Genomic DNA, 16438 nt, shown 5'->3' with positions numbered 1-16438 from the left:
ATGCTACATGGAGTTTATGATGTATTTCCTAAGTGGATTTCCAAATATTTGTTTCCAGGATGTTACCAAGCCAGAGAGATGAGGAACAATAGCTTTTTTCTTAGATTGAGAGAAAAAGAAACCAATGGCGTGTCTGATAAATGAAAAAGCAATACTGTGGGAAACAAAACTTTTGTCTGTTAGCTCATGTCTTCCCAGCAGTCCTCTGTAGCCACCTACTGCACAGAGTCTGTGTGAAATGCTGAGGACACCAGAGTCCTGGGGAATTCAACGTAGGTAAAACAAGAGTTTTGACCCACAGAAACAGAAGGCTAAAGCTAAGCAAGAGCCTATCTCAAGGATGGACACTTCCCTGTCCTTACAATGACTTCATCCCAGGAGGCTAGAGATATGACTTAGTGGTTAAGAGCACACACTGCTCTTGCAGAGGACACGAATTCAGTTCCCAGCATGTCGGGTTGCTCACAGCTGCTTGTAACTTCGGTGCCAGGGGATCTGAAAGCCTCATCTGGCTTCTGAGGGCACTGTAGTCATGCATGCACACACACACACACACACACACACACACACACACACACACACACACGCACGCACTCACGCACTCACGCACACACGCATATACATAACTGAAAAAAAAAGACTTCACCCCGGATCTCACTCCAGAACAGCTTCCTCAGGGCGCCTTATCGAGACTCACCATCCCTGAAGCCCTCTTTCAGTCATTTCTCTAGAACTTTCTGAATGTCAACACTGTTTGTTTTACTTTATATTGGGTAAACACAGCTCAGCATCGTCTTGTCCAATACCACAACCCATACTTACAACAGCACCTGAAGTAGTAGTGAGTGAATGAGTGAATGAATGAATGAACAAATGAATGAATGCATATGGAGGCCCAGCTTTCCCTGGGAAGGTGGGAGAATGTTGCAGAGAAGTGGCCATGTGTGAAGTAGGTCTTACAGGATGGAGCCATCTTGCTGCAAAGACAGAGGGCGGCAGGTGAGGAGGTAGCTGTGTGGCAGAAACATTATTGATAAACTTGGAGAGACAAGATGAAGGCCACAGGGGAGAGTCCAGAAGGATGGCAGGACATCCCTGGCCAATGACTCACTGTCCTAAAAGTCCACCTTTTTGTCACTGGGCCATCACTGTCATCCGTGTAACAACATGGGCAGATGTGACAGGCTGGAGGCGAGCAGGCTAGTCGGTACAGTAAAAAATAAAGCTTCCAGTCAAATCAACCCAGGTCACCTGAGCCACCTTCTGCAGCTGCTGACATGCATGGAATCTGTGTGGGGTGCTGGGGGTGCAGAAATCCTGGAGATGCTGATATAAGTTACATAAGAATGCTCCTACACACAGTGTCTTTCCTTGTCTGGACATTGCACACAGGCACTTGAATAAGAGAAAGATAGAGCCGGGTCACTACCCCCACACAACCTCCCCTAGTAGCCCGGAAGAATACAGCAGACTGAAGCTGGTCACTTTTCCATGGAGAAGGGAGTATCATTTGTAAGTTTCTCATTTAGCACATCTACAAAAATATGTATTTTTGCTTCTTCATTGCCAACCAAATAAAAAATTGTTAAAAATCCTTAATTCTTGCTGTAAAGTCTTCTTCATCTATTGAGCATGTTGAACTATTGCTTGAGAGACCTCTACAGCTCCCCACCCAAGGGTCATGAGGGATTTAACACCGAGCGGCTTCTGAGAAGGGCGGAAGTTGCTGAAGGACTAATTAAGTCCCGATTGGGTAAAGAACTCGGGCTTCTAACCGTGAGTTTTTTGAGTTATTTTTAAGTACTCCCTGAAGGAGGTGAACAGAATAAAAGCTTCATCATTAAGTCTGTTTCCAGTAAATGGAATCTTCTAGTTAGTTTAAGGGAAGTCACATCAACCAAGAGAATTACACGCCACACTCAGTAATTTCTCCTCCTCTATACTGTTGTATATAATGGCTGGTAATGGGGAGACAGATTCAAGCTTACTGAGTTTATGCTTGTGGCCAGAGACTGGGAAAAGGATTTTTCCAGTTTTGTAATACCAGTAGAAACCCTTTGTAATATCATTAACCTTCATCTAGCAGAAGAAACGCACACAAAAAAGTTATATCCATTGCCCCAGACCATGCAACTGGTAAACAGCAGAGCAGGGACCCGAGTTTGAACCAGAATATAACTGTAGGTCTGGGAGTTCTGTGGGTCAGACTCTGTTAACACTTCAGGATTCAACTGTCACTGTGTGATGTGGGACCCATGACTCAACTGAACATCAAAGCTGGCCTCATCTACAGCATGGGAACCATCATGGCATCTACTTCCACGGCATTGGGAGAGGACTACGTAAAGCCAGCACAGAGCTTGGTAAATGTATACTAAAGGATATCACTCATTTTCCACAAGGGAATAGGGCTCCAGATGTCTGGGTGTCAACCTGGGACCAACTCTTGGCTCCCAGGAGCCAGACAGGGAGTTGGATTTCTGTGTTTCCTAGGGTATCCCTGGTTTAGGCCATAGCAGTCAAACATTGATGATGGGGTGGTTTGGACTCCATGCTCTTGCTTAGAATGGCCATGTAATTTTTGCAGGGGCCTGGGTCTTTCTGATATCTGTGGGGATGGATGGATTGTTCTATATACCCCAGGATGCTGGGCGACACCCCAGGCACCTCTCCACTGGATGCCACTCATGCTTTCCCCTGCTCCTCCTGGCTGTGTTTCCAGACAGCCGTAGCTCCCAGGGAGTTTGGTTACCCTCTGCTGGGATCCACTGACTTGGGTGAAATAGGACAGTGATTTATGATGCTCCAGACAAGGCTAGGGGTTGCTAGAATTCAAAGGCAGTGCTCTCTCTTTCTGGAAGATTTTGTGGTTCTTATTGAATACAGATGGGTTCTCACTGGGGAATCAAGGCAGGGCAATCAACAAATTACTGTGGCCCGTTAGCTCATCAGACTCCTGCTACTGAACCCTTGGTGTTTTGTAGATTGTTAATTTCCCATTAAAGGAGCTATGTCATTTAATAAGCATCCTGCCATTTGGTTCCAGAAGGTGGAATAAAAACTCGAGGACCTAAGAAGGTTCTTTTTAAAATGTTAATAAGGAGTGACAGTTATGTTCAGTCACCCAATATACATGGATTGCTTGCTATATGAAATGTTGCAGGATAAGTCTTTGGCAATATCAAGAAAAATGTAAAATGTGAAGTGTTTTTCCCCCATAGGCCAAGTGTCTGAGTGGAAGGAATATTGACTATTCTAACCTATAGTTATGGAAAACCTACTGTGTGCTGAGGTGCACACCAGACTCTGGATAGCACTTGCTGAGAGACATAAACATCATTCGTATGGGCTCCTCATTCAGAGTAAAGTAGTGTTTCTTAAAGTGGAACTCTGAGACCAACTCATTATCTGAAGTAATGGATTGAATTATGGCCCCACAATACTGTGTGTGTGTGTGTGTGCACATGTATGTGCATGTACAAGTCAGAGGATAACCTCAGGGGTCATCCCTTAGGTACTGTCCACCTTGTTTTTTGTTTTTTTGTTTTTTTCAGATGGCTTATCACCAGCCTGAAACTTGGCAAGTAGGCTAGGCTGGCTGGCCAGTGAGCCCTAGGGATGGTCCTGCTGCGATGATAGGTGTGGCATCATGTTTGGCATTTCTTACATGAGTTTTGGGATCAAACTCAGATCCTCATGCTCGCAGCAAGGCAAGAGCTTTAATGACCGAGCAGCCTCCCCAGGCACCACGCCACCAAAGATTTGCTGAAACCCGAGTCCCTGTTACTTTGGAATGTGAGCATATCTAGACATGGGGTTGCTATGGAGATAAACAAGAGAAAAATGAGGTCATGAGAATGATCTTCAGCCCATATGAAAAGGGAAAGCAGAACCCAGAAGCACCCTGAGAGGAAGCTGGTGTGGATTTGCCTGTGAGGCAGAGGACAGCCAGAGGGCAGGAAGGGCTTCTGGAAACACCGTGGTCTGGAGCAGGGAAGGACACATGTCCTGGTACTGTCAGAGAATGCCTGGCCACATGAACGCTCTGATATTCCTCTAGGACCAAGAAAGAAGTCATTCTGTTGTGCTAAAGACATCTGGTACATTCACTGTGTCATGGCTGCCTTGGAACACTGACACACCTTGAACTTTGTCAGAATGGGAACTCCTGGTCCCGGTCCCAGAATTGCTGGACCAGGTGCCTTCCACAGTCTGTGGCTAACTTACTCCCCTGGCCATTCAGAGACCTCATGGAGTTAGAGGATGCCTGAGCTGGGGCAGTGTTTTATGGCACTGTTGCCTAGAAGATCTGCCTGGGATTCCGAAGATGTGCAGAAGCAGGACCTTAGAGCCGGGAAGAGGGGCTCTGAGAGGATGATGAGAAATGAAGTCCGTTTCAGAATGCTGGTGCCTGTACCTCAGTGGGAAAGCCTTCACCCGGACGTCTTGAGAAGAGGCAGATTGTTCCAGTAGGACTGGAGTGGCGGCCCAGACGCTAAAGTTCTGGCAAGCTCTTGGCTCACACCGTACGGCTAGACCATGTCAGATACAGAGGAAGGGTCAAAGGGTGCCCACTCTGACACCTATGGTAATGTGAGCCAAAGTGATTAACAGCTTTCAGTGTGGACGCAAGGGATAGCTGGCAGGGACAGGTAAGAAAGGCAAGTAGGTGTCGTACTTCTTAGCTCACAGTGGAAGCCCTGCCTCAGGGAAGTGCCCACCCCATAGACCGGGGCCTTACTTTATCTTCAAAGACACAGAACATGGTGGGGTGGAGTCTCACCTCAGGCAGGATAGCACTAGTTGCAGGAGCAAGCAAACCACTGCTTTCCAAGCCATGCCACCAGTCACTTCTCACTCCCCTAGCATGCTCCCTGCCTTGGCCTGGCGGAATATGCCTTGATGTCATGTGCTAGGGCTTCCTCTAGGCTCTGCAGTCATTTCTGCCCAGCTGGTGGATGAACACAGAGCCTGAGAGACATGAGCTGGTCTGGCGATATCTTCCAAATTCCACCAGTCCTCTGAAACATGGCCCTGGGTGAGTGAGAGTCTCTAGCTCTATGGCTAAGAGTTTTGTGAACACATGGATTACATCCATGTTTTAAAGGATGAGAAAGACTGGCCAGGTGCAGGAGGCAGGGGAGTTTTGAGAAGATGAGGTATACCCAGAATGAACTTGAGAAAGGATAACACACTGTTCTCATGGCATCTCCATTATTATTCTCCTTATGTAAACATCATTACCCCCAACCCCAGATCTTCAACATTCCAGTAGAATGGTTGAATGTTTCTAAGGAAGACTGCCGGGCACCTCCCTGATGCTCAGTAGGCAGCTGGAGCAGATATATCTGAATTCATGACAGCTATCCTTGGTTACTGCTCAACTCTGATGTGAGCCAGGACTTGGCAGGAGCCAACATCTGGGCTGAGACTCTGGTGCAATATTGGCCTGCGGTCCTGGGACAGAGGAGAGAACAGAGAGGGGTCATCTTGGGAGGTCAGGAAGATGCTGGTCCTATGTCTGCAGCCTTGGCCAGTGCTTCACTAAACAAGTTAGCATCTCTGCTTCAGAGTGACATAAAGTGCTTCCCAAGAAGTTTTGTCACCTAAAGTGTAAGAGAATTGTATCTAAAGTTCAAACATGAGAGATGGCTATGGAGGGGAAACTCAGGAAATTGTGTCGGGGGATCTGAACCGTGGAAGTGTTCTCTCTAGGCATCTCTAATGGATTATCCCATTTCCAGCCGTGAGAGTCCTTTTTCAAATGTTGAACTGTAATCTGTCCCTCTGGAAGCATCCCTCCCTGGTTCCTAGGGAAGGAGCAAGTATTACCAACTGTGAGTGGCTGTACCACACTGTGTTGCATATCCATCATTGGTATTCCAGGAAAAACGACAATACAGCCTTTGTGAATGCCCATGAGGACTGGATGAAGGCATGGCCCTTAGACCCTGTAGACCTAGTGACAAGGTGATGGTGACCGCCATCTTGCCAGCCATGCCATGAAGACAGCTCTCATGCCTACTCTTTCCTTCTTTAGCAGGTTTCTCTCTTCAGCCAGCTTCTCACTTCTGGGAGATATCAGGCTCTTGCTTTCCTCTACACTAGCATGCTCTGAAAGGTGTCCTCAAGATCCTAGATCTCAAGATGTCGGTGTCTTCCTTGAAGAACCAAGTGTGGGGGATTCCTTGTGCCCCAGATGACTGTGTCAGAGTGTTGTGGTAAGTCTTTGGTGTAACGAAAGCTCAGAGAGTTCCTCAGAACAGACAGCTGTGATGGCTCACCTTCACCGTCAACTTGACTGGATTTTAGAATCATCTGGGAGACACACCTTTGAACATGTCTATGAAGATGGTTCCAGAAAGTTTAACTGAAGAGGGAAGCCACACTGGGCAGCACTGTCCCATGGGCTGAGGTCTTGGACTGAATAAAAAGGAGAGAGTGAGCTGAGCACCAGCATCCATCTCTCTCTACTTGCTCATTGCACACATTCTCCTGCCTCCATGCCTTCCCCGCCATGATGGACTGTACCCTCATGTTGAGAGTCACAACAAACCCTTCTTCCTTAAGGGGCTTTCATCAGGTATGCTGTCATAGCAACGAGAAAGGGAGTAAAATCAGCTAACTGTTGATATGGTTCAAGCATGTGCCCTATTAGCTGAGAGGTAAGCTGGCAGGATACTTGGCATGGTGACTGCCTTTACTTCAGAGAACTTTTCACAGACCCTTTAGCCAAGAGTCTCAGCCCTTGGTCTATAGTTGAGTGCATGGGTCACTCCTGCTCAGTGTGTCTTAACGACACACTGCTCACTGTAGCTGAACAGGGTACTCCTTTTCTACCTTGTTTTGTCACCAAAAAGATATTCATTCTTTCTTTTCTAAGATGCCTGTGACCCAAGTCATAGATACACACCATCACCAAAGAATGCCGAGTCAGAATTAACCTATGCTTCCTCTGTGGTACCCCCCTCTTCTGCTCTGACAAGTCCATCCCTTTAAAGTGGCCCTCAAGCTTCTCTCTATGCGTTGACTATGAATTAGCATTGGAGTTTTGGGGCTGAAACCTCTTCAGTGAAGAAGGAAAGCCCCTTCAGTGAGAACACACTTTTCTCCCTCTGTCAGGTCAATGGGCCTTTGGTCACTGTAGTCTCCAGGTCCTACTAGATTGTCCATGTTGATGGGAAGAGTGTGACTTGTTATGGATGACACTGATGACAGATATCTGGGAGTTGGAGAGGACCCGGATAAACCCAAAGAGTGATAACGTGAAGATACCCAGAAACAAATTTACTTATGTACAGCCCAGCTATAAGCTTGGGGGCCTCCCAAGCCGCTTCTAATCTGTATAAATGATTTTCTCCCAAGCCACTTGGCACAGTACTGTTATGACTCACTGAATATGTATAGACACAGCAGGTAATTTAAGATTGCTGCGAGTGTCTGACAAAAACATAGTGTGTAGCCAACTTGTTTAGGAAACATCTTAATGACAAACAAGGCAATTTATAGAGGGCATATTTTTATTGCACAGCTACGTCAACATTTATTATTTGGCCAATAACTGAGAAAGGAAGCCGACTTCCCCCATCTAGACAACAGAATTAAATTCCTAGGCAGGCAATATAGAAGTAGGCAGAATCTTGAATATATAGTTATGGTATAAAATAATATCTTTCTAGAAATATGGTAGAGAACATGGGAAGGATGGTCTTACAGACGCTCAAGTATTCTGACGATATACTCTGGAGATACAGCCCCTTCTACTGGGGTAATGCTTGGCATGATAAAAATCAAAGCAATCTGTCTACCATGAACTTATTCCTCCCCTAAAACGCCACTAGATTAGTCACCAGTGTAAGTACCTATTCTTGACTTCTTTTTTCTTTTTAAAAATGAGAGGGAAAGAGGGAGGGAGGGAGGGAGGAGAGAGAGAGAGAGAGAGAGAGAGAGAGAGAGAGAGAGAGAGAGAGAGAGGAGACGAGTGTGTATGTGCCATTGTGCACATGTGCAATCATAGGACAATCTGACAGTTTTTTTTTTTTTCCTTCCACCGTGTGGGTCATGGGGAACCAAACTCAGGCCATCAGGCTTTGCTGCAAGGCTTCTGCCTGCTGGGCCATGCCAACAACCCTAGCTACTTGCTTTCTTTTCTGTAGATTGAGAATATCCTAGATGCTTCTAGGAGAATAATAAAGGCTCTGAGAAGTCCTGCACTGTGGGAGTCTTATGCAAGTTCTCTGCCGTAGCTAAATGGTCCCTCTTCCATCCCTAGCTACATGGCATCATCTCACAGCTAAGAATGAACCGTCTATCTTCCAAATTATGTTCCGAGAGCATATCAGACACTCAGACCTCCCGGATGAGGGAAAGTTTTAAGTAAATTATTCACAGCAAATGTACTGCATTTTGCTTTTTAGTCTCCAGTCTTTAGCTCTGGTCACAGATTTCCACAGGACAAAACAGAACAGGACGCATTGTCTTGTATAAATGAGGCAATTTGCGTCTCTGTTGGCATGGGGGAGAGTCCTGTGAGATTGCTGGGGAGTTTTATCTACTCGCTTGCTTGACAAAGACTTGTTAAATTTGAGCCTTGTAGACGAGGTGCATTGCTGGGCCCCCTGGACCGTGGCTTAATGGAACACCTGCCCCTCCGCCGTGGTTTCCAGTACTTCCATCTGACTGCACCGGGTCATCATAGCTGGGAGCCGTTTTCTTACTGAAGCCTTCAAGCTGTCATTCCATTCAGTATTTGTGCAGCCTTAAAATCTCACTGTTTCCTCACTACCCTTTTTTCCCCTCAATAAGACAGTCAACCACTCAACCAGGAGGGCCAGGGGCCTGAGTCACCTGCAAACCCCACCCCCATCTCAAATTCACATCGCGTCACTCAAGAATTCACGTGGCGTCCCCCCCCCCCCCCCGCCCCGCCGCCAGCTCTCCTGCTGTCATCCTTCACACTTCGCCTGTCACTAGTGCTGTGGGTTTCCCCTCCCACGCAGCCCCCCAGGCTGCACCTTCCCTGGGTCTCTGCTGTGAGGTCAGTGACCTGGGTCATCGCTTTCTCTTGGGATCCACATGACAGCCGCCTCCTAGCTGTTGGGTTTCTTTCTCCCCTCTCCAGCCTTCCTTCGAACGCACTTCAAGCCAGAGTGATCTTTCCAACACACAGCTGTGGAGGTTTCTCCCATCACTCAAAGCCTGTGTGGGCACGGACATGTCAACCTTCAGACACCGCAACAGATGTTGTCATCTACAGACTGCACACTCAAGGACCGCGCAGCTGAGTTACAAAAGGAAATTGCAGGGCTGGCAAGGTGGCTCAGTGGGTAGAGAAGCCTGCGGCCAACCTTGAAGACTCGAGGTAGATTCCCATGTCCCACGTGATAGAAGGAGAGAACCCATCTCTGCTAGGTGCCCTCTGGCCTCCATACACACGCTGTGGCATGTGTGCCACCCTCCCCTACCAAGTAAATGTAATTTAAAAAGAATCTGCAAAAAAGAAAAAAAAATCCCAGTCTCATTGTAAGTAGGGTTGTGATTCTGTCAGGCCACCTTCATAGCTATCCTGGGGCAGCTGTGCCATAGGTCACAGGCTGGACACACTGGTAAGGGCTTCCTGTTTGTATCAGCAGAAAGTCACAATCAGTCATTGTGGTCTATCAGTTTACACAAGGCTCAGTCCTGGCCTGTCTCCAGCCTTAGCTGTGCCCAGGCTCTTTCCTGCCTTATGAGCCTCCTTCTCCTCTCTCTTTCCTATACAGTTCTTACAATGGCCACAGGTCCTTGGCTCCAGCTCCTCTCTCTTTCCAAAGTGCTTTCTCTAGCTCTGCTAGACCAGTTAATTCCAGGCCAGCCTGACTCATCGTCCTGACTCATCCAACGGGCCGTCCACAACTTCCTTGGCCAAGTCAGTTCATCATCACACTGGATTCTTCTTTCTTTTAATCTTATTTTTATTTTTCGTATGTGCCACGTATATGTAAATGTATGCATGTTTTTGCATGTGTGGGAACACACATGTGTAGATGCATGGGTACATCTACATGCGTGTCAAGGCCTGAGGTTGAAGTTATGGAATCTTCTTCCATTGCTTTTCTGTCTTATTCACTAAGTCAAGGTCCCTCAATCAAACTTGGAGCTCAATGATATGGCCTTTCTCACTAGCTAGCTTGCTCTGGGGATCCCCAGTTTCCAACCCACCCAGCATTTTATGTGGGTTCTGGGGATCAGAACTCCAGTCCCTGTACTTGTCTAGCAAGTGCTTGACTGACAAGCCAGCTCCCTCCCCCATCAAGCCCTTCTGTTGCCTTGGTTTGTTTGCTCAAGACTCATGTTGGTGCCCCACACTAACAAGTCCAGGTTTTTTCTCTATAGCAATGAGCATAATATCAGCTCCTCCCATGTACTCAACATTTACAATGTCAAATGCTGCACACCACCCCTAGCTCTTGGCAAGTGCTCTGCTTGATAAACTCCCGTCTCTGGTCACTCTTCAGAGGGGAGGGCAGAGCCAGAGTGGCTGTAGCTGTGTGCTTGTTTCTCAGATCCTCCAAGCATCCTCTGTGACAGGCAGCTTCCTAGTATCTCCTTGAATGCACAGTTCTTTGCTGACCTACTAAGTGTCCAGAGGGACTTCAAAAATTCCATGTAGACAGTACCCCATTTTCTGAAATGCCCTATAGACAGTACTCCATTTCCCAAAAACGCCATGTAGACAGTACCCCATTTCCCAAAATGTGTCATGTAGACAGCACCCCATTTCCAAAATTCTTAGTGACTTGGCATTGTCCTTTGAGGACTTATGTGCGGTTTTGATTTGACCAACAAAGACTAAGCATTTCTTTCCATCCCATACATACCAGGGTGAGGACTGCTTGCCTTGGCCTCTTTGTATACACCATGCCCTTTCCTGGGGCACCCTTGAGTCTCAGGTCTCACAGCTGACTCCTAACTGACCTCCAGCTCTTCATATATGTACTGGACTGAACATCAGTCCCAAGAGTGTTCACGACCTCATGATCCCTGGGGCCTGAGACTATTATTGCACATGGCCAAGGGACTTGGCAGATGTGGTTGGTTTAAGGACCTTGACTGGGTGGACTGCTGACCATGGACAGTGCTGAGCTGGACAATCTAGAGAAAATGTTGTCCTACTCAGAAAGAACTGTTATACAGCCATGGGAACACGTGCCAGTGATTGTCATTATGTAAAGTGATAGTCACAAAAAGCCACAGAGTGTCTCAGATAGGAAGTTGGTGGAGACAGTGGGTGAATTCTGATCACCAAGAGTTCATCTAAGAGGGGAAATGAAGCATGCTGTGAAGCCATGTCCCCCATGAGTGCATGTGTTTGAACATTTGGTCCCAGCAGGTGACACTGTTGTGGGAGGTTACGGGACCTTTAAGAGGTGGGAACATCCTACCAGTTGGTGGCTGGAGGTAGGTGTGCTGAAGGTACATATTTGCTCTGGTTCCTGATTCAGTGTCAACGACAGCTCAAGCCACAAACTCCTGCCAACATGTTCTCAGCCACTCCTGTGACCCTAGCCACCATGCCCCTCCCTTCCCCGAAGAATGGGATCCCTCAAACTGTGAACAGGAATCAACCCCTCTTCCATGAGTTACTGCTCTCAGGGACCCTGTCACAACCACAGAAGACTAACTAGTACAGAGCTCATCTACTCAATGGGCGCAGATAAAATACAGAAAAGGGATGTTTACACAACATTACCAGTGCCTTAAATCTCACAAAGTCGCTCATTTTAAAATGGTAAATTTAGGAGTTTGCTCTCCAGTACCACAAAACAAAAACAAACAAACAAACAAACAAAACCCCAAATGGTTAATATTTATATTATATGAATTTTACCTTGGTGAAAAAACAAAAATCAACACAATTAACTCTCTACAGGTAATTCGACCTCTTGCAGCTCCCTACCCCTCCTCAGGTTTGGATCTTCCTCTGATGCACAAATCATTGTGAGTGCTGGAAAACCCGAGGGCCCTCACTGTGCACGCTTGATGTCCTGTCTACTCACTGTGGATGGGCCCCTGCCACACAAGTGGCAGCAGCAGCAGCAGGAGGAGGTCACGAGACCCTGGCTAGCCAGACTCAGGGGACACCCTAGAGAAAAGGCTTGCCCCAGCCACCAGCTCTGTGGTGCCGAAGGAGTTGCGCAGAACCAAGCTCACCCGAGCTTGTCTAAATGCCGCGATACCAGTATGATGTGCAATATCCCAGGGAAGGTAGCTTTCCTCTGTCTTTTCCCGTGTGACAGAAATGGCTGTCATCTGCTGGTCTTTGTCTAAGAGGTATCAAAAGAGAGTCAAACATCTTGCTCTCCTCTTCTGAAATAAGAGCAGACACTGAGGTAGGGAGCAGCAGGAGGAGGAACAGGCCAAACCGAGCAGTGGCTGGCCCTCTTAATGATGCCTGACACCTTGCGTATTGGAGCTAGCCTCTCCTTCAGAGAGCCCTGTTAGCACTGTTTGTGTTAGAAACAGCAGTGGCTGAGGGACTGGAGGAGAGGCGCTAACAAGCCGAGTGGCCAGATGCAAGGAGTCTGCGGGCTCTGCCCACGCCAACGCTGACTTCGCTCTGCCAGATGTTGGCACAGTGTGTGGTGGCTCATCTTCATCGTCTACCTGACAGGATTTAGGATCACCATGGAAATTCACCTCTGGGCGTGCGAGAGTATTTCCAGAAATGCTTAACTGAAGAGGGGAGATGGGCGGATTTCGAGACCAAATAAAAGGGAGAAAGTGAGCTGAGAGGCAGCATTCACCTCTCTCGGCTTCCCGACTGGGGATGCCATGTGACTAGCGGCCTGCCAACTGGACTTCTGCACTGTGAGGGACTGTAACCTCCAACTGTGAGTCCAGACACAACCTTCCTTCCCTCCTGGAGTTACTTCCTGTCAGGTATTTTGTCACAGCAATGAGTAATGGCCGGCATAGTTCAAGACTGACCGGCACTGAACTGAAGGTATGAAGTACGCCAGGTGCACACAGTATGGGGAGCCTCTTCTAACCTTGGAGTGGGGTGCAGGGGTCTGCATCAGCCTCCAGGGGCTGCTGCACTCAGTTACCGAGAGCCTTTGGCTTGAAGCAGCACAGATCTATTATTCTCTTACAGCCATGGGACTGGAAACCCAGAATCTGACCCACTGAGAAAAAACTATGGTGCCAGCAGGGACACCCTCCAATCAGGGGCTCTGGGAGACTCCATTTCTTGTCTCTTCCTAGGCTGTCTTCATTCCGTAGCTTGTGGTTATGTTTAGTCATGTTCTTATGAGTCAAATCAGCCCTGCCCAACCCTTACAAGGACATTTGTCCAACATTTAAGGTCAACCTGGACAATCCAGAGGCCTTTGCTATCTCAAGAACTCCACCTACAGAGTTTCTCCTTCTGGTCAGGTAACAGACACAGGCTCCTGGGAGGAAGGCATGGATGCCATTTTTCAGTCTGCTATTGAAGCCATTATATATGTATATGTGTATATATATATATATATATATATATATATATATATATATATATATATATATATTACATTGAGCTGCCTCCAAGCCAGGCGCTCAGGAGAAACTGAGTCTGAAAGACTGAATAGACTCAGGGTTCTAGTTACATGTTAGTCGAAAGGCCAGGAAAACTGTCATTATTTCAGGCTCAAGTTGTGCTATTTAAGTGTTACCCAGGGACAGGAGGTGTCCATGGTAGGAAGAAGCTAAATGTCTGATTTCAAGCTAGTATCCAGCTGTGGTGCTGAGCACTTTACCAGAGGAGGGCCATGAATGCCGGCAGCGGCCACATGAGCATACACCATCCACATCCCCATTTCATAGGAGGGGAAACCAAGGCACAGAGAGGCCAACGAATCAAGTCGAGGTCACAGAGCTAAAACATGAAGGAAGTTGGGCTGAAGAAATGGCTCAGTTGGTAAAGCACATGCCTCACAAGTGTGGGGGCCTGAGTTCAGATTTCCAAAACCCATACAGAAAGCCAGGCATGGTGGTGAGTGACTGCAGTCCCAGCTCTTGGGAGGAGAGAGGGAGAGCCCTGGAAGTGGGTGAGCCAGAGGGCCTGGCCTATGTGGTAAAGCTCCCGGGCTATGTCTGACCTTATTTCAAACAAAAGGTGGAAGACACCCAAGGATTGACTGACAACAGAGGTTGTCCACATGTGTGGGGCACACACCTGTATCCACACATTCATGCACATAAGCACACCACACATGAACACATACACACACAATGCAGCAAGCAGTATTAGAACTCAATCTGTGAATCCACAGCCATGCTCTGAACACCTTACCTGTGCCACCTTGCTTCCAGGATTATTTCTTGTTTCAAGGGGCCACTCACAGGCAGGTAACATTTCGATACAGAGGTGGGGGTGGCAGTCTGAGATGGCTGGGAAAACTCTTCCAAAGTCTAAAGACCCATCCACTTGCCCAACTTTGTCCTGACCAAGTGAGTGATTTGGGACAGTCACAGCCTCTCTCTGGACCTCAGAATCCAGGGGGAGAGCGAGGACACGATCTATATGATGTCTACCCTAAGCTCCGAGCTCCATCACCCTCTGGTGTGGTTGTGGTCATGGGAAGTTTAAAAGCACCGCCCTGAATGTAGGCTGGAGAGAGGCAAGGTGAAGGGAGAGAGTGTGAACAGTAACATTCTGACTACTTGTCACCAGCCTCATGTGGCCAGACTGCACTCATCAAGGAGAGTCACATGGTGCAAGAAACAGCTGAAACCTGCCTATCCTGAGGCTCTGCTCTAAAGACTACTGAGTTCCTACACAGCTGGAAACATCCATCCAAATGTTTAAGAGGGCACCTAATAGAATCGTAAAGCCTCGCACAAGGTCAGCTTGTCAGCAATACCTAAAAAAGGAAGCAATAGAGACCAACATTGGAGTCACTTGATTAGCTCAAGTTTCTCAATGGGGAGATCTCCTGTCTTTAGCTTTAATTGAAAGTGTTTAACCTGTTACAAATGACCATGAGCAGCGCTGAGATGAACACCCCCCAAATGCTCATTTTGAATGCGTGAACCTCCTCAAAGCTCAGCAGGAGCACACAGGCAGACCTGTAGGTGGGATGGGGAGCAGATGCCAACTTTGAGAGAAGATGCTTCCTGGCCGAGCAGCATCTGGATTCACCAGGCCCTGACGACCCCTCAGGTGGAGCTCTCGTCACTCTCCTACATACCCCCCCCACCCCCCGCATCGTGTGTGTAAGTTTGTGTGTACGGTGGTGTATGTGGGTATGGGGATATGGGGTGGGTGAGAGGGTGCATGTATGTGCCTGTGTGGAGGCCGGAAGTGAACCTCAGGTGTTGTTCCTCAGGCAATATCTACCTTCCCTTTTTGAGTCGATCTCTCTCTCTCTCTCTCTCTCTCTCTCTCTCTCTCTCTCTCTCTCTCTTAATGTGTGCATGTATGTGTATTGTGTGTGTGCAGTGCCTATGGAGGCCAGAAGAGGGCATCAGATCTCTTGGAATTGGAGTTACATATGGGTGTGGGTTGCTAGGTAGGTTCTGGGAATAGAACCCATATTCTCTAGAAGAGCAGCCTGTGCTCTGAAGCCATCTCTCCAGCTCCTGATAAAGTTATATTTTTATAAATACAACACCACTGGCCATCAGCATCACCAAACCACACAGACATTTATTCATGGGTCTTTCCTTATAATCTTTTTTAAACCAATATCTTTTTTTTTTCCTTTTGAGATTTTTGAGGCAAGATTTGGCACTCTAGCCAAGACTGGCTTCAAACTCACTGTACCCTAGGCAGCCTCAGTCTTGTGGCAATCCTCCTGCCTCAGCCTTTTGAGAGCTGAAATTACAGTTGTGGAGTAACTACTGTACTTTATATATAATCATTTTATAGGTGAAAGAATTATTTGCAACATTTTATTCTGAGTAAACTTCCCGTTATGTTTATCTTTCATCTGTTCCCATTCTCTATTGAAAGAAAGTAGAGATGCACACTACTCCTGCCATTTAACCTTACAGAAGGTGTCAAAATCACACACAGGCAGTGTTCGTAGTCTTCCCCACAGAGCAGTGATAGGCACATCCTTCTTCCTAGTCTGACAACACACTGTCAGTTACTTTTCATGAGCCGAAGTATAGTTCCTAGTATAGGATGTGGGCTGCTGAGTTAATTCTCAACTTAACAGTCTAGAATTGCCTTGGGAGAGTCTCAGTGAGAGGCTGTCTGGATCAGGTCGGCCTGCGTGCATGTCTGTGGGGAATGGTCTTGATGTTGAAGCTGGTGTGGGAAGACTCAGCCTGGAATGGTGACCCCCCAGGTGTGGGTCCTGGGCTGTATAAAGTAGAGAAAGTGGGCTGTTGAAGTAGGCATGCATGCATTCATCACTCTCTGTTCCTGACTGCTGATGTGACATCAGAGTCCCGCTGACTCAACCTCCCC

At 47.5% G+C, this 16438-nt stretch overlaps 1 protein-coding gene across 2 annotated transcripts in view; it reads right to left on the bottom strand.

Moving 5' to 3' along the window:
- Window positions 1-16438, bottom strand: part of Cdh13 (cadherin 13) — a 1016171-nt gene that overhangs the window by 178260 nt on the left and 821473 nt on the right. The window lies entirely within an intron of this gene.

Source organism: Peromyscus maniculatus, chromosome 5 (assembly GCF_049852395.1).
Source record: "Peromyscus maniculatus bairdii isolate BWxNUB_F1_BW_parent chromosome 5, HU_Pman_BW_mat_3.1, whole genome shotgun sequence".
Taxonomy (NCBI): domain Eukaryota; kingdom Metazoa; phylum Chordata; class Mammalia; order Rodentia; family Cricetidae; genus Peromyscus; species Peromyscus maniculatus.
Note: the sequence above shows the minus strand (reverse complement) of the source record. Positions and strands in the feature narration are given on the sequence as shown.